This window comes from Saccopteryx bilineata, chromosome 9 (assembly GCF_036850765.1).
Source record: "Saccopteryx bilineata isolate mSacBil1 chromosome 9, mSacBil1_pri_phased_curated, whole genome shotgun sequence".
NCBI classification, from domain to species: Eukaryota; Metazoa; Chordata; class Mammalia; order Chiroptera; family Emballonuridae; genus Saccopteryx; species Saccopteryx bilineata.
The window spans coordinates 69,914,246-69,940,541 of record NC_089498.1 but is presented as its reverse complement, the minus strand read 5'-3'; the positions used below and the strand labels follow the sequence as shown (position 1 = coordinate 69,940,541).

The 26,296-nt window shown below is 39.4% G+C and overlaps 1 pseudogene; it reads left to right on the top strand.

The window, feature by feature from the left end:
• The first annotated feature begins 1,285 nt into the window (after positions 1-1,285).
• Positions 1,286-26,296, top strand: part of LOC136313166 (kinesin-like protein KIF11) — a 36,044-nt pseudogene continuing 11,033 nt past the window's right edge.

Here is a 26,296-nt window from a genome sequence, read left to right as displayed (position 1 = left end):
CCATTGCCAGGGAAATGGATGTCAAGCATAAATCTATTAAATAAATAGATATCACAGATTAAATGGTCCTTATTTTATAACATTATGAACTTCATGTCAGTTTTATTTTTCCTTCACATTGATATTCTGGATCCTTAAAAAGATAAATTGTTCATATTACACTTCATTTTTTGATTTATTTACAGAGTGCTACTGAATAGAACTTAGCTTTGAAGGAGGTCATCCATGAGCAAAATGTTAACAGGATTGCTATGCTGTCTAAACAGAATAATGTATAATATGAAGTAAGAGTGACTTAATTAACTGAATCTGTCTCAGTAAAGCATACCTTTACTATAATGAAAATGTTGAAAAGAAATAGGTAACTGCATTGTGACTATTATTCATATTTCAGGGTGAATATAGGAAATGAGGAAGCATATGAGCTCTTTGTGTCAGGATCAACACATAACACATATATGCACTCACTCCTGCGAGTCTATACCAACATTCATACACACACAAATTGTATTTTTTTTTTTTATTCATTTTTAGAGAGGAGAGAGAGACACAGAGAGAGAGAAGGGGGGAGGAGCTGGAAGCATCAACTCCCACATGTGCCTTGACTAGGCAAGCCCAGGGTTTCAAACCAGCGACCTCAGCATTTCCAGGTCGATGCTCCATCCACTGCGCCACCACAGGTCAGGCACAAATTGTATTTTAGAGGTTTCTCTTCAACAAAATGACACTCCCAATATAAAAAATAAAAATACTGTCCATAAATTTTAAATCATTATTTAAAAGGTGTTCTAGTACTACTATGAAACCCATTTAAGAATCCCTTCAGGCCCTGGCCAAGTGGCTCAGTGGTAGAGCATCAGCCAGCTGTGGAAGTCCGGGTTTAATTCTAGGTCAAGGCACACAGGAGAAGCAACCATCTTCTTCACTCCTCCCCCTCTCGCTTTTCTCTCTGTCTCTCTCTCCATCTCTCTCTCTCTCTTTTTCCTCCTCCCTTCCTGAAGCTATGGCTCGATTGGAGTGAGTTGGCCCCCAGTTTTGAGAATGGCTCCATGGCCTTCGCTTCAGGTGCTAAAAAAATGTCTTTGGTTGCAACATAACAAGGACCCCAGATAGGCAGAGCATCGCCCCCTAGTGGGCTTGCTGGGTGGATTCTGGTCAGAGAACATGCAGCAGTCTGTCTCTGCCTCCCCTCCTGTCACTAACCCCCCCCCAAAAAAAACCCAAAAAAAACCCCCTTCACTTTTCTCTCCTTTGTACCATTAGATATTAATGAGGTTACTGCAAAATGGACATGCTGACTTTTCACCAGGTAAATAACATTTTGTTGGTTATTTTTTTTTCTAACTGTATGACTCTAGTTTGGAATTTTTCACTGTGTGAGACTTAATAGAACAAGCTATCATTATTTTGTAGTGTTTAGACACCATCATATTAGACACACGATAGTGGACCTCAGTAATTAGAACTGAGGAAGCAGCAACATAGAGCTATGTCTACAGCATGCAGAGGCTGCCAGTTTCAGGATATTCTGTTATTGCCTGGCCTGGATTTACCATATATTCTGATTATTTAAAACAAAATGAACATCTTGATTCTTATATGAAACTTTCCTGATACTAAGTTTTGAAATATAATTGAAACAAATCATTACAGGCCAACGAATAGAAGATAAATTTAAAGGCTTTTGAGGTCAGATTTAATCCCTGAGCTTCCAGATCAATTATCCTTACTTTTCCAATTATTTGGAAGGAGAGATGACTCTATTCTGAGCTGATGATTCTATGGGACAACTTACTTTCTACACAAATAGACAAATTATTGGACTACCAATAGAAAACTAAAAAATAGGAGATATGTGAGAAAATTTTCCACAACAATTATGTGAAGCAGGATACTCTGGTTATGTCTTTTTTGGTAGTAAGATAGAAAGATAGTTCAGCACTTTATATAGTAATCAAGTTTAATATAAAAAAGAAAATGAAATAATTTGAAAACATAAAAAGGAATTAGCTAAGTATAGATTATTGACAGAAATGACATGATTTTGAATTGGAAATGAATGTGCTTATAAATTTATTTAAATGGATTTCTAAGCTGTTCTGTACAATAAAGAAATCTGAACTACCTTTGCTGCTTCTTCTTTTTTTTTTTTTCTTTACAGAGGCAGAAATAGACAGGGACAGACAGACAGGAACGGAGAGAGATGAGAAGCATCAATTATCAGTTTCTCTTTGCGATTTGCGACTTCTTAGTTGTTCATTGATTGCTTTCTCACATGTGCCCTGACCGCGGGCCTTCAGCAGACCGAGTAACCCCCCGGTTACTGGAGCCAGCGACCTTGGGTCCAAGCTGGTGAGCTCTCTGCTCAAGCCAGATGAGCCCGCGCTCAAGCCGACGACCTCGGGGTCTGGAACCTGGGTCCTTCCGCATCCCAGTCCGATGCTCTATCCACTGCGCCACCACCTGGTCAGGCTACCTTTGCTTCTTATAGTTCAGCCCATGATCTATTTTTCTGGTGGACTCTTTTTGGTGCAATCAGGTTTTATTTTCAACTATTTACTTCAATATTTTTATTGTAGCAAAATGAGTTTCTTTTTCTTTTTTTTTTATTTAGACAATTAATTTTAACAGGGTGACACTGGTCAACAGAGCACATCTCTACATCATTTGGACATTCGATTATGTTGTATACCCATCAGCCAAAGTCAGATCATCCTCCCTCACCTTATATTTGTTTCTCTTCCTGCCCCTCCCCTTCCCCACCCTTCTTCCTCTTCTCTCTTCCTCTTCCCCTTCCCCAGGTAACCACTGCACTCTTATCTATGTCCATGAGTCTCAATTTTGTGTCTCATCTATGTATGGAATTAAAATGTGTTTCTAATAACAGAAAAAAAATTATCTTGGCCTGACCTGTGGTGGTGCAGTGGATAAAGCGTTGACCTGGAAATGCTGAGGTCACGGGTTCGAAACCCTGGGCTTGCCTGGTCAAGGCACATATGGGAGTTGATGCTTCCAGCTCAGCTCTTCCCCCCGTCTCTCTCTCCTCTCTCTCCCTCTCTGTCTCTCTCTCTCCTCTCTAAAAAATGAATAAATAAAAATTAAAAAAAAAAAAAAAGAAAGAATGAGAAGAAGTATGGGCCTCCCATTGCATGCCAGGCCCCAACATTAAAAAAAAAAAATTATCTCCTAGTGTCTGAAAATTTCAGATTTTCACAAACTTTTGAGATTCTGCCTCCTTTTAACAACAAAAAATAATAAATAAAATATATTTTTAAATTCATGGGATCTATAAGTTATTGAAGATAAAAATGAATACACATTCCATCCTCAGTTGACATTACACTTATTAATTTTCTGGTGTAGTCTTTTGCATATGTGACAAGGATAATCTCTTGTTTCATGAATATACAGGACAGGCCTTATATAAATTGGCCCGGTAGGTGGCGATTGAGCTGATGCAATTACAGGTCATACTGAGAACAAAAGCAGATGGCCACTAAGACAACCTTTGTCAAAAAAGCACCAGGAGTTGGTGAAAAGGTCTTCACTATATAAATGTTATGACTTTGCTTGGGGCTAGAATGTCTACTTTTCAATCTTTCTGTTAATTGCATGAATAACAAGAAGTAACAAATTATTTTGGATTCTGACTAATTAGTCCTGTCAGTAAGCACCTCAGGCACTGGTCCTATTTGTCTGATTAAATTGAAGGGCTACAGGGTGGAGAAATGTCCTTCTTGTTTCATTCCTGTCCTTACCATTCTCTGCTTCCCTCCACAATCTAAGCAGCTCCAGAAGGATTCACCTGGAATAACTTTATCTTCTTTTATCTAAATTAAGCTAAATTTCTTATCTAAGTGAAGGATAAAAAAATAATAAACATTTTTGAAGACAAGAATATCATACATAGTAAGCATATATGATGGTTGATACCTAAATGTGTCTAAAATTAGATCTGATTGCATTAGGGGTGTTAGATAGGTTACTAAATACCAATTAATTTGAATTTCAGATAAAAATTAATTTTTTAGTGTACTGCCCATGCAAGATTCAAATATTTATATTCTTCTTTGTGCATCTGGCAACCTTAGACTGAGTTTATATTCTAGATCAAGTGTAGAGCAGGTATTTTTTTAAGGTAAGTTGAGAGAACTTAGATTAAAACTAACTGTAGAAATCTGCCCTAACTCACGTGAACATATTCTCGTTCTGCCTAACTGTCCAGCAGTCTGCTCTCAGTTTTCTTCTACTTATCACATTTCTTAGAATCAAGCCATGTTCTATATCACAGCTCTTCATATCCAAACTATTTCTATTTCTACTAAAGCAAAGTTTTTATTTGCCATTATTGTAAAAGGGACTCAGTTTATATCAGATACCTATTTTCTAATCTGCCAATATATTTTCCAAGAATTAGGCAAGTATAGAATCTTGCCAGTCTAAATTTCTACCCAAAATGGAATCAAGGCATATCTTAATATCCATTATGATAAAAAAAAACCTTATTAGGCCCTGGCCGGTTAGCTCAGTGGCAGAGTGTCGGCCTAGCGTGTAGGAGTCCCGGGTTCGATTCCCAGCCAGGGCACACAGGAGAAGCGCCCATCTGCTTCTCCACCCCTCCCCCTCTCCTTCCTCTCTGTCTCTCTCTTCCCCTCCTGCAGCCAAGGCTCCATTGGAACAAAAGTTTGCCCCGGGGGCTGAGGGTGGCTCTGTGGCCTCTGCTTCAGGCGCTAGAATGGCTCTGATTGTGGCAGAGCGATGCCCGGGATGGGCAGAGCATCACTCCCTGGTGGGCGTGCTGAGTGGATCCCGGTCGGGCGCATGCGGGAGTCTGTCTGACTGCCTCCCCGTTTCCAACTTCAAAAAAATGCAAAAATAAAAATAAAAATAAAAATAAATAAAATAACCTTATTAAAACAAAATACAAAGAAATAAGTAAAGTTGATTCTAGGCTCATTTTTAAAGACAATCTTACTTCATTTCCTCTGCTTTATCTAACTTCCTCCTAAAATTCTCATTATCATATATCCAAAATATGTATATACATTGCATATAACAGATAATGTTTTCTACATTACATCAATTTATTATATACCCAAATATTCATTACTCACAGAAAAGAGAATGGGATTACAACACAAAATAAATCCACTTAATTCCAAAATCTTATTGAATAACTAAGCTCTGTCCTAACCTATAGGAAAATCCTTTAAAGTAGATATTATAAAGGCTGTCCTCTGTAAATATTTTTTTATTAATATTTCATGGTTATCCCAGCAATGTGCAGAAATCTATACAGAAATTATAATGACATTAAATATAGCTTACTTTTGAATTTTGTACTGTGTAAGCTAGGGCCTTTATTCATTAAGTTCTTTTCCTTCAGAGACAATAATAAGTACCAAATTATATGTGGACAATGTGAAATAAATTTAAAATGCTGTGCACATTATATTACTTGGGAACTCTATAGTTTTAATTTTAAATATTGTTTTAGGTTTAGTTAAAATTAATGTATTTTAAAAGTGTGTTTATTTGCCTTCAAAATATACCAAAATTTAGCATATTTGCCAAAATATTAGAAAAAAATTTAGTGTAACTGCAAATACATTTACTTTAATTAATCACACACCAGATAAAAAAATTAGGTGGATAGACAACAGCCATTCACTGACTAAGCTAGTGAAATCCCTAAATTTTAAGAAAAGACCAGCCTGTTCTGTTCTTCCTGTTTACTGGAGCAAATTAAGAACAAACACCATGATGGCTTAAATACTGTAACTCGTACCACTTGGGAGAAGTGACTAATGGTTAATATCCTTAGAAAAAGGTTTCAAAGCTATGGATTCTTTTAATGTTTAACTGGTAGTATAACACTTCCAAATAATGCAAAAGAGGCTATGGGGGAATTATTTTTCTGTTATAATTTTTTACTTATTATATTGAGTTTTCTTTAAAATTAAAAATTGTGGGAAAACTTTCAGGTATTAAATATGGTTGTAGCTGGATTATAAAAAATAATTAGAACCTTTTTTATTATAAAAATCATTCATTCTTGTCCATATATGTCATGTATATCTACAGTACATTTAATAAAATATCATAAAGGCTAGATTTAAAAAAATTTGTTTTCTTTAAAATTTATTCAGTGAGAATACTTACCTTTACTAGTTTTAGCATTTATGATTTAACTTGTATTAATTCTTTTATAAATATATATAGTGTCACCCCAGGGTAACTTCTGGATTGAAGTCATTCACTTGATATAAGCCTGGTCAGCTGTAGGATGGAAATTGGACTTCTAAAATCTGTTGCAAGGCAATAAATATCTGCTCTGAGAGTTATGGGACAGCAATTACCAATCTACAATGTATATCGGAATATGTTCTCTTGGACTCCTCTTACCTCATGATACTACCACCAACTCTCAATTTCTCTTAGTGCCTGAGGCTACAGACAACCCATTCCATGCGTGCTTTTTATGCTCCAAAACACCGTTGTTTTGATTCTTCCCATCTCTCACTGACCCAATGCAAATATCATACCAAGGCCCAAAAGACATTTAACCACGATTACAGGGAGGAAAGTCAAAGCCCTTTCTTAAGTCACACAGTCAGCATTAGGCAGTTGGATAAATCAATCCAAATTTTAAAGTAGGCGTGTCCCCAACTTTTACTATAGTTCATTCCAATTACTATAGTCATTAGCTTCTCATTGAATGGTTTGGCCAGGATGAGTATCCTCCCAAAGAGGAAAGCTGCTGGGTTTTAGTAAGTTATTTTTCATACTGTTTGTCTAGTTCAGAAGTAAATTATGGCCCTGGCCAGTTGGCTCAATGGTAGAGTGATGACCAGGCATGTGGAAGTCCGAGGTTCGATTCCTGGTTAGAGCACACAGGAGAAGCAACCATCTACTTCTCTCCTCCCCCCGACTTCTCTCTCTCTTCTCCTTCTGCGGCCATGGCTTGATTGTAGTAAGTTGGCCCCAGACACTGAGGATGGCCCCATGGCCTCTGCTTCAGGCACTAAGTAGAGTTCATTTGCTGAGCAATGCAGCAACATCTCAGATGGGTACAGTATCGCCCCAGAGTGGGCTTGCCAGGTGGATCCTGGTTGGGGCGCATGCGGGAGTCTGTTTCTCTGCCTCCCCTTCTCTCACTGAATTAAAAAAAAGAAAAAGGAGAAGAAGTAAACTATGCTCTAGTAACTTGCTTATTAATGTAGGGACTGGCATTCCTGAATAGCATTGCCTCTCTTAGGTCCAGTGCAATTCTACTTAGATGCTATAAGTTTCTCTTACTGAATTTCTAGTAAATAAAAAACTGTAACTTTCCTAAACAACATTCCCTCTGCAGCTCTGGTTCTCGGCTAAGATTTTGCAAGACCCATTGAATGATAGTTTTCATCCTGTGTCAGGCTGCTTGCAGCACTATGGCTCCAGTTTACCTTGTATATAATTTATACCTGTCGCTCTACCCAAATCTTGGAGGAAAATCTCAGCTGGCTACCAAAAGCGCGACATCACACTCTTTTTTTTTTTTTTTTTTACAGAGACAGAGAGAGAGAGAGAGAGTCAGAGAGAGGAATAAATAGGAACAGAGAGAGATGAGAAGCATCACCCATCAGTTTTTCATTGCAACACCTTAATTGTTTATTGATTGCTTTCTCATATGTGCCTTGACTGCGGGCCTTCAGCAGATCGAGTAACCTCTTGCTTGAGCCAGCGACCTTGGGTCCAAGCTGGTGAGCTTTTTGCTCAAACCAGATGAGCCCACGCTCAAGCTGGCGACCTCGGGGTCTTGAACCTGGGTCCTCCGCATCCCAGTCCGTCGCTCTATCCACTGCACCACCACCTGGTCAGGCTAAAGTATTTTTGAAGAGTAACATTTGCTAAGTCTTCAAAAACAATGTTAACTATTTTTTCATCTTAGCTTTACTAGACACAGTGATAAACATATCATTTTAAGAGTGTTAAGTTTATATTGTAAAGACAAATCCTCACTGTTTTTCTTTCCCAGAAAGATTAATTTCCAAATGCATGTAACGAACCTTCGAAACATTTTTGCATCTGTATTTTATGACGTTAATAGTAGGAGTTATAAACCTTCTAAAAACTGAAAAGGGTAGGTTTCATTTCAGATGAATTCATGGGATCCATGAATTGTCTGGATCCATGATTGCTTAGAAATAGGTAGATTATTCTTTCTGCAGTCATCCTGGAATGGTCCAGAAGGAGATATGATGTGGTTAATTTTAAAACTACAGTAATATAGAAAAACATGCAAGAAAAAGAACTTAGAGTGTAGAATTCTAGAAACCCATGACAATTTGTGAGGTCAGGTCTGTGTGATCAAGCCCTTCTGGGCCATAACTGTAGGCTTTTTATTTCATAGTTCTATAGAAGTCACTCATCTAATACTTTTCTAATTTTATTTCTTTCATACATGATTTGTGTATATTCTTTATTTTGTGGTTGTATCTTTTGTCCAGGAAGTTCTTGCCCATATCTTTGTGCAGGCTCTCCGCCTCCCATTTTTATGTATAATGATATTTGTTAAACATTTTCCAAGTACTGTAGATACTATAAATGTTAGCTAACATTCTGCCTAGATTTAGTGCTTGTATGACATTATCTGATAAATTTCTTCTATCATCTATATTTGACAAAGTTAAAAAATGCTGTCAATACTGAGTTTTTGGAAATTGATTCATTCACTAAATGGTAACCTGTATTTATTGATGCCTTTCTACCAAGTTTTATACCAAATTATAAGCATTGCTTGAGTACCTGACCTGTGGTGGTGCAGTGGATAGAGCGTCAATCTAAAAGGCTGAGGTTGACGGTTTGAAACCCTGGGCTTGCCCAGTCAAGGCATATGTGAGAAGCAACTACTACAAGCTGATGCTTCTCACTTCTTCACCACCCCCACTTCTCTCTCTCTCTCTAAAAATCAATAAATAAAATTTAAGAACCTCACAGGTTACTCTGATATGGTGGTGGTATAAGTCATGAGGTTCTCAAGGTTAAATACCTCTAGTCCAAAGCATACTTTTAATGTATTTTTTTAAAAGATTTTATTTATTTCATTTGAGAGGAAGAGAGAGTCAGAGAGAGAGAGAGAGCGAGAGAGAGAGAGAGAGAGAAGGGAGGAGAAGCAGGAAGTATCAACTCCCATATGTGTCTAGACCGGGTGAGCCCAGGGCTTCGAACCAGCAACCTCAGCATTTCCAGGTTGACACTTTATCTACTGCACCACCACAGGTCAGGCTTAATGTATTTATTTTAAATTTTTTAATTTTAATTTTATTTTTTTAGATTTTATTTATTCATTTTAGAGAGAGGAGACAGACAGAGAGAAAGGGGGAGGAGCAGAAAGCATCAACTCCCATATGTGCCTCGACTAAGCAAGCCTGGGGTTTTTGAACCAGCGACCTCAGTGTTCCAGGTTGACGCTTTACCCACTGTGCCACCACAGGTCAGGCCAAAGCATACTTTTGAAGGCTTTTTTGATTTCAATCTTTTTGACTAATAACCTAAACTTATTTGAAATTTATTTTGTTAAAATGTACTTGTAGGTTTTTAAAGTTTTCCTTTGTTTGCAATACTGAAATGTTATCAAATAACTATCATTCTCCCCTCTTCTGAATTCTTCTGACTTTAGTTGCATTCGACTGTTAGGAATCTATTCTAATAGTAATTGACCATTTTCTTAATTACTGTAGGCAGGATTAAGTGATTTATGCAGTTTATAAACTCTAGTAACAAATAAGCTCTAAATAATAGAAGATGGATACTTAGAATTTTAATATGCATGTGTTTAAGTTAATGAAATATTTAAGATATTTAAAAGCCAGGCTTATGGAAGTGAAGATATTATTTTTAAACACTTTTGTTTTTGTTTTTAAACCAGAATGTACTTAAGACAGACCTTCTAAATTCACTGGAAACAATTTTATCCCCAACTGTACTGGCTATACTGAATACTAATAGTCAACTATTGCCGATTTTCAAGACTTCACTCAGAGTGGCTAATAACGTAACAAATGTTATGTTATCTCAAAATTGAATTGTTGTTTAAGAAAAAAAATTATCTTTGGCCACACCTTGGAAATTTGTCTACATCTAAAACCCATGGGTTCTGAGGAATCTGGAGGAGGGAGGAGATCGGATGATGAATCATGACTAAGAAAAATGAGAGGGGATGAGGAATGTTTCAGTTCACAAAGTAACATATAGCATGCTATCATATGGTGGGTGAGGAAGATACATGTATCTGTCTACACATGTATGCATGTACATCTAATTCTATATAAAATGTCTCTGGAAGTATTTAAAAGTGGTAGCAGTTATCTCTCAGGTCGGAGGAGGACTGGGGTTCTAGGGACTTTGAGAGAGAAAGGGACTTTGCTCTGTGAACTGTTTTCTACCTTTTCTATTTTGTATGTATTCAAAAAGTTTCTTTTTTAATTAAAAAATTAATTTTTCTTCAAAGATAGAAGATCAGAAAAAGGAAATGGCCCTGGCCGGTTGGCTCAGCGGTAGAGCGTCGGCCTAGCGTGCGGAGGACCTGGGTTCGATTCCCGGCCAGGGCACATAGGAGAAGCGCCCATTTGCTTCTCCACCCCTCTGCCACGCTTTCCTCTCTGTCTCTCTCTTCCCCTCCCGCAGCCAAGGCTCCATTGGAGCAAAGATGGCCCGGGCGCTGGGGATGGCTCTGTGGCCTCTGCCTCAGGCGCTAGAGTGGCTCTGGTCGCAACATGGCGACGCCCAGGATGGGCAGAGCATCGCCCCCTGGTGGGCAGAGCGTCGCCCCTGGTGGGCGTGCCAGGTGGATCCCGGTCGGGCGCATGCGGGAGTCTGTCTGACTGTCTCTCCCTGTTTCCAGCTTCAGAAAAATGGAAAAAAAAATTAAAAAAATAAAATAAAAAGGAAATAGATGACTTTCTCAGTACACTTTGTGACAATCTTCATGAGCTACAAGAAAATACAATTTCTTCCTTGGCTGAATCACAGAAGCCATGTGAAAATTTAACTGAAGACCTGAAGACAATAAAGAAAATCCATTCACAGGTTTTTTATTTGGGTGATTTGAGGAGTGTCAAAAGAAAGTTTTGCCCTGGCCGGTTGGCTCAGCGGTAGAGCGTCGGCCTGGCGTGCGGGGGACCCGGGTTCGATTCCTGGCCAGGGCACACAGGAGAAGCGCCCATTTGCTTCTCCACACCCCCCCTCCTTCCTCTCTGTCTCTCTCTTCCCCTCCCGCAGCCAAGGCTCCATTGGAGCAAAGATGGCCCGGGCGCTGGGGATGGCTCCTTGGCCTCTGCCCCAGGCGCTAGAATGGCTCTGGTCGCGGCAGAGCGACGCCCCGGAGGGGCAGAGCATCGCCCCCTGGTGGGCAGAGCGTCGCCCCTGGTGGGCATGCGGGTGGATCCCCGTTGGGCGAATGCGGGAGTCTGTCTGACTGTCTCTCCCCGTTTCCAGCTTCAGAAAACAAACAAACAAACAAACAAACAAAAGAAAGTTTTAACATCTTTGATAATCCCTGTTACACAATTGGAATGCCGTATAACTTATTTAGAAACCTGAAAATACCAAAGCTACTACTAGTTATAACAGTAATTAATGTAAAATAATTGTGAATACTTTTCTTGATCAGTTAATATTTGGGGATCTGCTCCATATAGAATCCTATGCTAAAGCAAAATAAGAGAAACCCGACAGTCCTCTCCTCACATCACAGTGAAAGGTGACACTGGGGAAACACTCCTTAGGAAATACAATTAGAAGAAAAATGGCCTTTGGCCAGGTAGCTGAGTTGGTTAGAGCATTGTCCTAATACACCAAGGTTGCAGGTTTGATCCCTGGTCAGGGTATATATAAGAATTGACCAATGAATGCATAAATAAGTAGAACAACTTGATCTCTCTCCTTCACTCCCCCCCTTCTTCCTCTCTTTCTAAAATCAATAAATAAAAAATTTTAAAACTGATTATAGCATTTAAATGAACATGTATCTACATTGTAACTTGATAAGTTTTTTCCACCTAGGGTAAAATTAATAGTTACTCTCATAAACTATGCCCTACTTTTTTCTCACTATTTCTGTCTCTGACAATTAAATTGTAGTAAATTAATACAGTTCTTAATTTTTACAGGTTAACTATAAATGTAATTCATGACTTAATCGTCCTCTATATAAGCTATTTCTTAGTATATGAGCCAAAACCAAACCTTCCAACCAAAAAAGTAATAATCTCTAAATATCAGACATAGGGAAAATAAGTCCTAATATTCTTAAGGTCATATTTTTTAATTAAAAAAAATTTTTTTTGGTGCCTCTCCTGTGTGCCCTGGCCAAGAATCAAACCCAGGACTTCCACATGCTGGGCTGACGCTCTACCACTGAGCCTACTGGCCAGGGCCCGTCCTCACATTTTTTAAAAACTTTAATGGGGTGACATTGATAAATCAGGGTACATATGTTCAGAGAAAACATCGCTAGGTTATTTTGACATTTGATTATGCTGCATTCCCATCACCCAAAGTCCAATTGTCTTCCATCACCTTCTAACTGGTTTTTTTTTTTTCTGATTTACTTAGTTCACTCCGTATAATGTTATCAAGATCCCACCATTTTGTTGTATATGATCCAATGTCATGCTACTTATGGATGAGTAGCATACCCTAGTGTATATGTGCCACATCTTCTTTATACAGTCTTCTATTTTTTTTTTACAGTGATTAAAGCCTTTAAGCAAACTCTTGGCCAATACAACAACAATCCATAAAAGAGTAGTGTCCTTAACATGTTCACCAAGTCCAAGTTGGCACCAACACCATGCCAGATCCCTGCAAATGCAACCCAACCCCAGTTCAGTAAGTTAGGAGCTGTCACAAGGAGCAGGAGTCCAGGAAAAGTCCACATCCAGAAAAATTCCACATGGCACTGGAATTGTTGTCACAATTCTATACTTTGCAGCTCACACCCAAGTCCCAATGACTGCTGCTTCTAGCTGGTAATGATTCAGGTAGACTGGAAAAGCTATCTGCAGCATATGTTGAGATGGAGCTTCTATTCTCCTCTGCCTGGAGAGATGAGACCAGATTGCTTTTCCCTGGAGCTCTGTGACTGTGGAATGGTAAAGAGAACCTTGGGATACACTAAGCTGGATGGCAAAGGTAAATTCATAATAGAAGTTGGCAAAAGGGAGAAAGAGAGCTCTAAATTAGGAGTAGGTCCCAGTCTGAAATATGAGTGGGGCATTGAGGTAGGAGGAATAAAGGAAACACTATATATTAAACAAAGCAGCAGAAAATAGGACTATCAACACCCACAACAGAGATCTTTGAGGGAAGGATAAAAAACCTGACTATTCAGGCAAGATATAGTTAAGTGGCCTTTGTACAAATGAGATCAGTTTACCTGCTTCTTGGAAGAAATACCCTAGGCTCGTCTACAGTTTCATAGATGGGGCCAACGGCCCTGGGCACCTTCAGCCTTCAGTGGCAAACCCCAGCATTCTGGGCAAGGTTAGGTCATAGGTGGCTGGAGCAGGGCTGGAAGAGACTGAACCCTCCCTTAGAGGAGCGAGGGGGAAGCCTACCTTCCAATGTCCCTGTTTCCTCACAGCAGAGGCATGTAAGCCTGGCAGGCTTTAGCTCAATGACCTTCCTTTTCACTATTGAAGCAGGACCCAGATGGCATCCTATGAGACCCCTTTGGGGCATTGAAGCCTTTAAGGGCATATCCTAAAAGCTGGTAGTTCACCTGATCTCTATTGGGCTTTTTCTGCCTCTTGGTGCCTTAAAAGCCATGCTCAGAAGATCTCGCTGAGGGGTTTGAGGATCCCCATCCGCCTATATAAACCTTTTCTGTATATCTGGAGCTATTTGGAAAAAGACAAAACAGTGTTATTAGCTGGATCAAATAAAAGAAGGTAGAAGTTTGTAGGAGAAAAAAATTTGGTGTCTTCTGTTCATCACCATTCAATAGAAATTTAAATTTTTTTAAGTAAAAAGCATTATATGGTAGACCCATAGGAGTTCCAGGATATGACTCTCCCCTTTAAAAATTTTTTTAAATTGACCTTAAAATATTTGCTGGGTACGCTTCAATAATACCTTGACTTTAAAGATTGTAAGAAATACCCATAATTTGAAAGGTTTGACAAAATACAGTAAATGCTTTTGCTACATATGCAGGAGCATTGTCTGTTTTAACCAGTGTAGAAAATCCAATAATAGCCTGACCTGTGGTGGCGCAGTGGGATAAAGCGTCGACCTGGAACACTGAGGTTGCTGGTTCGAAACCTTGGGCTTGCCCGGTCAAGGCACATATGGGAGTTGATGCTTCCTGCTCCTCCCTCCCCTTCTCTCTCTCTCTCTCCTCTCTCTCTAAAAATTAATAAATAAAAAAAAAAAAAAAAAAAAAAAGAAAATCCAATAATAGAACAATGCATGCAGACAATGAGCTATAACATGCTTAGCAGCCTCTCCAGTTCTGACAGAGGTTACTATAAGTCCAGAATAAGTATCCACTGTAACGTGGACATAGGACTGTTTGCCAAATGAAGGTTTATGAGTACCATCATTTGCCAAAGTTGTCCTGGTAGGAGTCCTTGAGGGTAACTCCAAATGAAGGAACAGATTGTAGAATAGGACCCCTTGGACAGGATTTACCAACCTGCTGTGCTGCTTCCCAAGAAAGTTGAAACTGTTTACACAGGGCTGCAGCGTTCTGGTGATGAATAGTATGAGACTGAATTGCTCGATCTGTCATGGTTGCTCCAAATAATTTTCTTTTGGGTAGCTTGATCAACAAGGGCATCCCTTTGTGCTAAAGCTCCAGACAGCATGGAGTGAGCTCGAGTATGTCCTATAAAACATGGAGCTCTATGTTGACATACAAGTCTTTGAAGAAGGAGGAACTGCTGAAATAGTTCATCCGCAGTTGTCTCTAAGACAACAGTCTTTATAGTGGAAACAACCATAAGTAAATATTTGCTGTCTGTATATAGATTAAAGGAGAAATATGGCAAATGCTGAAAAGCCATGATAATGGCATATAATTCTAGTGTTTGAGCTGATTTTAAGTTGACTGTTTCAGTATAAAGTTGTCCATTGATTTGTAAAAGCGATTTGCCATTTAGTGGAAGTTTCCCAGAGCCATTGTTGTTGATCCTTTGAAAAAAAGAACAACAATAATTTTGAGGATCAAAACCTATAAGCTGTAAGGGTCACCTATGCCCCTTGATAATCAAGGAGGCAACAAGATCAAAATATGGAAGTGTATTCCATGGGCTATTAGATGGTTCAATGTGCCCAAGCTGTAGCTGCTCTTGTACCAATTGAGCAGCTGCCCTAAGTTTCTTCGGAGAAAGGGGCCATTGGTCTACCCATACAGGATTATCTGATTTTCAAGTAGTTGGGTCTGCACAATGCATTATTGGAGCTACCAAGGCCCCTATGATAAATTTTGATATCCTAATACACATCTTCTGGTATTGGGAACCACTTCTATGGGGGTGAGAATTCCTTGTTGTTCTTTCCCTAGTCCCTTAGTGGGCAGAAATCCCCGATCAAGCATCTGAGTACTGACTTAAACCATTAGGACTGACAAGCAATGCTCCCATATTTTTCAAAACATCTCTACCCCACAAATTAACTGGCCATCCAGGGAGCACATAAGGCTTAAAAAAATCCAGAATGACCTTCTTAATCTTCCCAATGTAAAAAACTAAAACTTTGTTGAGGGCATTTACTCTGCCCTATACCTTGTAATTTTGTGGCTGCTGCATGAGTGGGCCAGGAAGGAGGCCAATGTAGCTTAACAATAACAGAAACATCAGCTCCAGTATCTAAAAGTTCTTTAAATTTATGCCCTTGTATTGTTAGTTCCATTTCAGGGCATTCCTGACCTATTTTTTAAAATCCAATTGGCAAAATCAAAGGAGCCAAGTCACCAATTTGCTTGGGGCCCCTTTTGCAGGATGTGGCCTGAGAAGCAGAATTAGCATCCTTATACTATTCTTCTAACTGCCTAAATTAGCCATGAGACAAATACTTTTTTTTGGATTAATTTTGATGGGGTGATATTGATAAATCGGGTACATATGTTCAGAGAAAATATCTCTAGGTTATTTTGACATTTGATTATGCTGCATTTCCATCACCAAAAGTTCAATTGTCTTCCGTCACCTTCTAACTGGTTTTCTTTGTACCCCTCCCCTCCCCTAACCCCCTCTCTCTCCTCTCCCTACGCTGTAACCCCCACACTCTTGTCCATATCTCTGAGTCTCATTTTTATGTCCCACCTATGTATGGAATCATATAGTTCTTAGTTTTTTCTGATTTACTTATTTCGCTCAGTATAATGTTATCAAGGTCCATTCATGTTGTAAATGATCCGATGTCATCATTTCTTATGGCTGAGTAGTATTCCATAGTATATATGTACCAAAGCTTTTTAATCCACTCGTCCACTGATGGACACTTGGATGTTTTCAGATATTCGCTATTGTGAACAATGCTGCCATAAACATGGGGGTGCTCTTAAGGTCTTACTAATGAATGTTTTATAGTGAAGCTATTACTACATGACAGAATTGTTTGGTCAGTAAAACTATTTTTATAATTTAGTGGATAGTAAAGGATTCTTTTGGGGGCAGTGAAGGAGAAGGAATTCATATCCATGTCACCAAAAATAAGAACATATCCAAGAAATGTTATCCTTTTAATATCAACCTCCACTGCTTAACCCCTATGGGAGAGAGGTGGAGTTAAAGATTTCTTATAAGAAATTTGTTTTATTTTAACTTCTGGGAAAATATTTCATTTAAGTGAAGAAAAAAGCTCAAGTGTCATAATTTCAAACTCTTCCCCTCCCCACACCTTTCTTACTGGAACTTGGCCAGTTAATCGATCTTTGGGAAAAGAGATTCTGTGCTTCGGAGGAAAAGCGTGAAAACATCCAGAAATCACTTAATATTGTCCAAGAAAATACAGAGCAGTTAGCTGTTTTAAAATTCTATTTAACTTTTCTCTGTATAAAATTATTTCAGAATAAAAAAGCTTTAAATAGTACAAAACAATCAACCCAACTTCTCCTTTAACATTTTATTGTTTGCTTTATCACTATGCCTTCCTTTCCCCCTCTAATATTACATACATATCTTTTCTGAACTAGCTGAGAATGTTTCCCCTAAAAACTCCAATGTGTGTTTCCTAAAAACAAGTTTGCTCTCTTATCATAACCATAGTATAATTGTTTTAGATCAGAAAAATTAATATTGATAACTACTATTTCCTAATATACACAGCTAATTCAATTGTCTTACTAATGTTCTTTTATAGGAAAAGAAAAAGATTTTCCTCCTGGTCCAGGATTTACTCCAGGATTATGCATTGCACATGTCATGTCTCTTTAGTTTCCTTTAATCAGAAGCAGTTCCATTGTTATTGTCTTTTATGACTTTTCTTTTCTCAAGGGTGTAGAATATTGATATTCCTCAGTTGGGGTTCCCCTTCATGATTAGTTGTTTCATCAAGAATACAATAAGCCTGACCAGGCAGTGGTGCAGTGGATAGAGTGTCGAACTGGGACACGGAGGACCCAGGTTCGAGACCCCGAGGTTGCCAGTTTGAGCATGGGCTCATCTGGTTTGAGCATAAAGCTCACCAGCTTGGACCCAAGGTTGCTGGCTTGTGCAAGGGGTCACTCGGTCTGCTGTAGCCCCCCGGTCAAGGCACATATGAGAAATCAATCAATGAGCAACTGAGGAGCTGCAACAAAGAATTGATGTTTCTCATTTCTCTCCCTTTCTGTCTGCCTGTTCCTATCTGTCCCTCTCTCTGACTCTTTCTGTCTCTACCACACAAACACACACAAAAAGAATACAACAAAAGTGATATGTTCTAAAAAAAAAAAAAAAAAAGTGATATGTTCTTACTGTGGCTCCTTAGTTGTTAATTTTTTTATTTTACTTTTTTATTTATTTTTTTGACAGAAATAGAGTCAGAGAGAGGGACAGATAGGGACAGACATACAGACAGAAAGGGAGAGAGATGAGAAGCATCAATTCTTTGTTGTGGCTCCTTAATTGTTCATTGATTGCTTTCGCATATGTGCCTTGACTGGAGTGAGGGGTTTCAACAGAGTGAGTGACCCCTTATTCAAGCCAGAGGCCCCGTTCTCAACTTGTATGAGCCAGCGCTCAAGCCATCGACCTCAGGTTTCAACCTGGGTCCTCTGCATCCTATTCCAACGCTCTATCCACTGCGCCACCACCTGGTCAGGGTTATATGTTCTTACTGCATCTCAGACATCAAGTGGTGTACAATACCTGTTTGTCTCATAATTGGTGATAATTTATTTAACTTGGATAACTTGGTTACAGTGTTGTCCTCTAGATTTCTCCACTGTAAAGTTACTCTTTTCCTGTGTAATTAATAACTTATGGGGAGATTCTTTGAAACTACATAAGTATCTCTTTCCTCTTAGCATCTATTGACACACGTAACAACTATAACATAGTGATTGTCAAATGTTTTTTTTCCTGTTTGTTTGTTTGTTTTAAGTGAGAGAAGGGAAGCTACTGAGACAGACTCCCACATGCACCTGGACTGGGACCCACCTGGCAGCTCCAGTCTGGGGCTGATGCTTGGACCAACTGAGCTATCCTCAGTGCCCAGGGCCAATGCTCGAACCAGTTGAGTGATTGGTTGCAAGACGGGAAGAAAGAGAGAAGGGGGAGAAGAAGGGGAAGAGAAGAAGATGATTGCTTCTCCTGTGTACCCTGACTGGAGATTGAACCTGGAACTTCTGCACACTGAGCCTATGCTCTATCCTTTGAGCTAGCCTGCCAGGGCCCAAATGATCTTTTTTTTTTTTTTAATTTCATAATTTCTTCTCCTTTTGTTGGCATTCTGCGGAGAGGAAGAGTTTTCTCCTTCCCCTTTCATTTATTCTTATTTATTTATGTCAGCATGTACTCACAGATTCTTTTGTCCTCTGGGTTACTTATTATGATGCTCAAATTATCCCAGTTTTGACTAGTGAAGGCATCTTCAAGTTGGCTCCTCTGTCCTTCTAATATGCCCTGTCATTTTTGAGCATTTTCTTACTTTCTGGTATAGGAAGGTGTTTTAGGCTCATCTTATACTTTTCTAGCCCTAGCTGTGATCTGGGCACTAGGTATACTTATTGCTACTGGGGTGTCATTTCTTCTAGGCTAAATATATCTGACAGAGAGAGCGTGAGTGTGTGTGTGTGTTTACACATGGATATAAATATTCCATACTGGTGCTTCCTTTCAGACAGTGAGAAATCTGGATCTCATTCACAATAATTTACTCATATGATCTGCCTTACAATATATATTAAGTAATTTCACAATATCTAACAAGTGCCAGTAACAAAATATATACTTACTAATTAGAGCAGGGTTTAGCTGGTGGGCTGGATGCTTGTGATTACAATCAATTTTATTGGACACAGCTATTTCTATTTGTTTACATATTGCCTTTGGTTATACTTGGCTGCCTTTTCACTGCAAAAGTACATAAAAGAGTATATAGCCTTAAAGCTTAAAATATTTGTTATCTGGACTTCTAAGAAAAAGTTTGCTGATTCCTGCATTAGAGTTGAATGTTACTTTATATGACCTCCTTGCCCGCCAGTCTCACATACTTATATATATATTTCAGCAAGGCTTATTATTATTTTTTTTATAAATAAATTTTTATTTTAATGGGGTGACATCAATAAATCAGGGTACATATATTCAAAGAAAACATTTCCAGGTTATCTTGTCATTCAGTTCTGCTGCATACCCATCACCAAAAGAGAGATCATCCTCCGTCACCCTCTATCCAGTTTTTTTTTGTACCCCTTCCCCTCCCCTACCCCCTCTCCCTCCTTCCCTCCCCCCAACCCCTGTAACCACCACACTCCTGTCCATGTCTCTTAGTCTCGCTGTTATGTCCCACCGATGTATGGAATCCTGCAGTTCTTGTTTTTTTCTGATTCGCTTATTTCACTCCGCATAATGTTATCAAGATTCCACCATTCTGCTGTAAGTGATCTGATGTCATCATTTCTTCTAGCTGAATAGTATACCATGGTGTATATGTGCCCCATCTTCTTTATACAGTCTTCTATTTTTTTTTACAGTGATTAAAAGCCTTTAAGCAAACTCTTGGCCAATACAGCAAGAATCCATAAAAGAGTAGTGTCCTTAACATGTTCACCAAGTCCAAGTTGGCCCCATCACCATGTCAAATCCCTGAGAAATGCAACCCAACCACAGTTCAGTCTGTTAGGAGCTGTCACAGAGAGCAGGAGTCCAGGAAAAGTCCACACAGGAAAAGTCTGCATGGCACTGGATTTGTTGTCACCATTTTATACTTTGCAGCTCATGTCCAAGTCCCAATGACAGCTGCTTCTAGCTGGTAATGATTCAGGTAGACTGGATAAGCCATTTGCAGCATACGTGGATATGGGGCTTCTGTTCTCCTCTGCCTGGAGAGTTGAGACCAGGTTGCTTTTCCCTGGAGCTCTGCGACTGTGGCATGGTCAAGAGAACCTTGGGATACACTAAGCTGGGTGGCGAAGGTAAATTCATAATACAAGTTGGCAAAAGGGGGAAGGAGAGCTCTAAATTAGGAGTAGGTCCCAGTCTGAAATATGAGTGGGGCATTGAGGTAGGAGGAATAAAGGAAACACTATATACTAAGCAAAGCAGCAGAAAATAGGACTATCAACACCCACAACAGAGATCTTTGAGAAAGAATAAAAAACCTGACTATTCAGGCAAAACATAGTTAAGTGGCCCTTGTGCAAATGAGATCAGTTTACCTGCTTCTTGGAAGAAATACCCTAGGCTCGTCCACAGTGTCGTAGATGGGGCCGACGGCCCTGGGCACCTTCAGCCTTCAGTGGCAAACCCCAGCATTCTGGGCAAGGTTAGGTCATAGGTGGCTGGAGAAGGGCTGTCAGCCAGGCTTATTTTTATTTTAGTAGTTTAAAATTTTTATAATTTATTATTTTTATTTTATATTTAGATTTTTATTGAATTTATTGGGATGACACTGGTTAATAAAATTATATAGGTTTCAAGTGTACCATTCTAAAGTTGCAAATGTACAATTCTCTAACACATTATCTGTATACCGTATTGTGTGTTCATCACCCAAAGTCATCATTTATCTCCATGTAACTCTGACCTGGATATTGTTTCTTTTGTGTCAGATCTAAAAATTATTGCCAAGCCTAAATTTGTGAAGATTGACCTCATATTTTCTTCCAAGAATTTTATAGGTTTAGCTCTCATATTTAAGTTTTTCAGATGAGTTATACTTTGCATTTGGAGTGAAGCAAGGGTCCAACTTCATCCATTTCTGAGTTATTATCCAGTTGTCTAGCACCATTTGTTGAGAGACTCATCTTATGGATGAGATGGTCTTGGTACCCTTGTTGAAAATAAATTGCTCGCCCTGGCCGGTTGGCTCAGCGGTAGAGCGTCGGCCTGGCATGCGGGGGACCCGGGTTCGATTCCCGGCCAGGGCACATAGGAGAAGCGCCCATTTGCTTCTCCATCCCCCCCTCCTTCCTCTCTGTCTCTCTCTTCCCCTCCCGCAGCCAAGGCTCCATTGGAGCAAAGACGGCCTGGGCGCTGGGGATGGCTCCTTGGCCTCTGCCCCAGGCGCTAGAGTGGCTCTGGTTGCGGCAGAGCGACCCCCCAGAGGGGCAGAGCATCGCCCCCTGGTGGGCAGAGCATCGCCCCTGGTGGGCGTGCCAGGTGGATCCTGGTCGGGCGCATGCGGGAGTCTGTCTGACTTTCCCTCCCCGTTTCCAGCTTCAGAAAAATACAAAAAAAAAAAAGAAAAAAGAAAATAAATTGCTCAAAGGTGTTTGGTTTATATCTAGATTTCAATTCTGTTCCATTGGTTTTGATTTCTATCTTTTTGCTAGGAGTTTGTTTTGATTACAGTAGCTTTGTAATAAGTTTTCAGATTGGGAAGCTGAGTCCTTTCCCGGTATTTCCATAAGAATTTGGAGAGTGGGCTTTTCCTTTGGAATTTGGATGGGGTTGCGCTGAGACTTTATATGGCTTCAGGGCATGTTACCACCTTTACCAACAATTAATCTTCCAATACTTGCCTATGGGATGGTGTTTCATGTACTTACTCATTTTGTTGAGCAATAGTTTTAGTTTTTAGTGTACAAGACTCTCTACCTCTTCCTATGAATTAAGATTGTGTGCTCACTACCCAAAGTTAAGTCTTCTTTCGTCACCATATATTTGACCCCTTTACCTCTTCAACCTCTCTCCACCCCCTTTCCTTCTGGTAGCCACTATACTGTTGTTTGTGAGGTGTTTGTTCATTTGATGCTTTCTAGAAGCTTTCAAATTGCATATGTGATTTACATATTTCTATTGAATACAGTTTCTCTAGAATTCTGGCTATCACCTCTCTTGCTACCTAGCTAGCTCCTATCATTTATTTTTTTCAGTCCTTTTGTTGGTACTGTTCATTATATAATGTTCCATTGTGAATTCTTTATAAAATCTGAATCTGGAAAGTGTTTTCTTACTTGTTTTTCAAGTGTCTAGACTTAAGTATTTCTGGCTTCTGCCATCCTTTTTTATTTTTTTAATCTTATTTTTATTAATTTAAATGCAGTGACATTGATAAATCAGGCTACATATTATCCAAGAAAACATCTCCAGATTATTTTGACATTTGATTATGCTGCATACCTCTCACCCAAAGTCAAATTGTCTTCCGTCACCTTCTATCTGGTTTTCTTTGTGCCCCTCCCCTCCCCCTGCTCCCTCCCTCTCCTTTCTCGCCCCCTCCCCACTCCTCCATCCCACCCCCTGTTACCATCACATTCTTGTCCATGTCTCTGAGTCTTATTTTTATATCCCATCTATGTATGGGTTCATATAGTTCTTAGTTTTTCTGATTTACTTATTTCACTCCGTATAATGTTATCAAGGTCCATCCATGTTGTTGTAAATGATCCGATGTCATCATTTCTTATGGCTGAGTAGTATTCCATAGTATATATGTACCAAAGCTTTTTAATCCACTCGTCCTCTGACAGACACTTGGGCTGTTTCCAGATCTTCGCTATTGTGAACAATGCTGCCATAAACATGGGGGTGCATTTCTCCTTTTGAAACAGTGCTATAGTGTTCTTGGGGTATATTCCTAAAAGTAGGATAGCTGGGTCAAAAGGCAGTTTGATTTTCAATTTTTTGAGGAATCTCCATACTGTTTTCCACAGAGGCTGCACCAGTCTGCATTCTCATCCCCCTACCCTTTTTTTTTTTTTTAGTGAAAGAGACAGGAGAGAGATGAGAAACATCAACTGGTAGCTGTGTCGCTTTAGCTGTTTATTGGTTGCTTCTTATATGTGCCTTTACTGGGGGGCTCCCTCCAAGCCAGTGACCCCTTGCTCAAATCAGCAACCTTTGGGCTTAAGCCAGCGACCATGGGGAAATATGTACCATGGGGTCATGTCTATGATCCTACACTTAAGCCGGCGGCCCCACATTCAAGCCCCATGCATAAGCCAAAAACCTCTGGGTTTTGAACCTGGATCCTCAGTGTCCCAGGTCAATGCTCTATCCATTGGCCACCACTGGGTCAGTCTTCTTACATAGCTTTGAAGGGAATAGGGTTGAAATGGGAAGGGAACTGCTTAGTTGGTTAAAGAATCCTCCTGATATGCCAAGGTTGCCACCCCTGGCAGGGCACATACAAGAATCAACCAATGAAAGCATAAATAAGTGAAACAACAAATCCATGTTTCTTTCTCTTTAAAATCAATCAATCAATAAAAAAATAATAATGGGAAGGGAACTATGGTATACTTTCTTTAAAGTCTAGGCAAGTTATTTCTGTCTTCCTGGCATTGTCTATATGTAAAAAAATTAACCAGGAGTAGGGCCCAGGAATCTAGGAAATTTATGTATACTGAAGTGTGTAAGCAAGGGGTCACTGCTTTGGCATTTATTGTCACAATTTGTAGTCACTTACACATAAGTTTCATCTTCCTACTAGGTTATTTCTTGGGGATAGATTTGTATTGATAGTCTCCAAGTTTACCACTTTTCAATAATTTTCACTTAAAGTATGGTTGAACTTTGTTTGTTTGTTTATTTATTTATTTATTTTTTACAGAGACAGAGAGAGTCAGAGATAAGGATAGATAGGGACAGACAGGAACGGAGAGAGATGAGAAGCATCAATCATCAGTTTTTCGTTGCAACACCTTAGTTGTTCATTGATTGCTTTCTCATATGTGCCTTGACCATGGACTTCAGCAGACCGAGTAACCCCTTGCTTGAGCCAGCGACCTTGGGTCCAAGCTGGAGAGCTTAGTTCAAACCAGATGAGCCCGCGCTCAAGCTGGCGACCTTGGGGTCTCAAACCTGGGTCCTCCAAATTCCAGTTCAATGCTCTATCCACTGTGCCACCGCCTGGTCAGGCTTGGTTGAACTTTGATTTTTTTTTTTTTTGAACTTTGGTTTTTAACTCAACTGTTTACTTACTTAGTTTACTCTCATGGTGTTCTGTCTAGTGTTAATAGAGGGTAACTTCCATACCCCAAAGTTTAATTCTCTGTTGCTATCTAATGACTTTGAATGCTATTATATGGTACCTAACTGAGAGGAGGAAGCACCGATGAGTTTTAAATATATATTCTAAATGACATTAGTTTTATGTCAGGGTTATGTTTCTGTTATCTATGTGTGCCATATGTATTGTTTGTCACATGAATATTATTTTAAAAAATTATGACAAAACTTTATAGTTGACTTGTTTTATAAGCTTTATAATTTTTATGATATATGTTATAGGCAAAGCAAAACTGCTTAAAAACAGAATGATCGACTATGGACAGTTTAGGGATAGAGAGGTTGTAGATGCTCTTAAATAACATAATCTAGTAGTGGGAAAAACATGTAGACGAATTTCATTTTAATGTTTATATAGTTAATATCCTATTACAAGTAAAGCATTGTATCTGGATGAAGGCCAAGAAAGACTGAGAAAAGACATTTTCAAAGGCCATCTAAGGCAGAAATAATGTCAGTTTGCTGTGAAAAGACACTGGCCAAAGCATCCCTTCTCAGCGTGGAAGACTAAGAACACGGGCTCTGGAGCCAGACTGCCTGGTTTTTGTTCTTTTTCCTTTTAACTATCAGCATAACTTCATATTTTCAAAAAGGACATTTTAATACAAAGGGAGTAGGAAAAAATTATTTTTTAAGATTTTATTCATTGATTTTACAGAGAAAGGAGAGAGAGAGAGGTGGGGGAAATGAGAAGTATCAACTCATAGTTGCTTCACTTTAGTTGTTCATTGATTACTTGCTGTATGGAGCATGACCCGGGAAGCCCAGGGTTTCAAACTGGCAACCTCAGTGTTCCCCAGGTTGAAACTCAGATGACAGGATGGTCTCTTTCAAAAGAAGGCAGGTCTATTTCCCTCATTTTCTGTAGGTTTCTCATTCTACCAAAGGACAGTGTAAACTTTATCATGGACCAGTCCTAGTCTCCACAGGGACTTTGGGCTCCTGCCTTGGCCACAACGTTCTGTTTTCTGGCCTGAGAAATTTGAGCCAGATTGACAAATGGAAGCATTTAGTGTTATTACCTGAAACAGATCTTACAGAGAGATGTTTATTCAAGTGACTTCACAGGCATGATCCACGTCTGGCCTCTAGCCCCCCAGGCCCTGGACATCTGTTTCTATGACCCAGAGCTGAGTAGACCAGTGTTTCCCAACGTGGGGCCCATGCCCCACAGGGGGGCAATTCGATAGTTAAGGGGGGCAATTTGAAAATGGACTCGACACGACTTTAACTCTTTCGCCCCGGGCCATTTAAATGCAATGCTAGATATCGGTGCCAAATTTAACAAAAAATGCGATTCTTAAATAATTGCGGTAAATAATTATTAAGTATAATTTTGTTTGACGAGACCAAAATATCAACTGGGTGATTGGCGTTGTCAAGTAAACTTTGTCCTGGGTTCACCGCGGAGTGTACCGTCTGCCGCGGGGAACCCCGGACGTTTTAAAAACTCGCTAAACAACGCAGTTATTCTCACCTAATTGGCCCATCGCAACTTCTGTAGTGTTTCACATCATCAGTTGGTGTTAATTTGAAATAAGTGTCAGTCAAAACTGTTGTAAAAGCTCGTTGATTTAATAAATATACATATATATTGCATAGATATAATTGGTAAGTATTTGATTTTATTTTTATCAATATTAAACTCT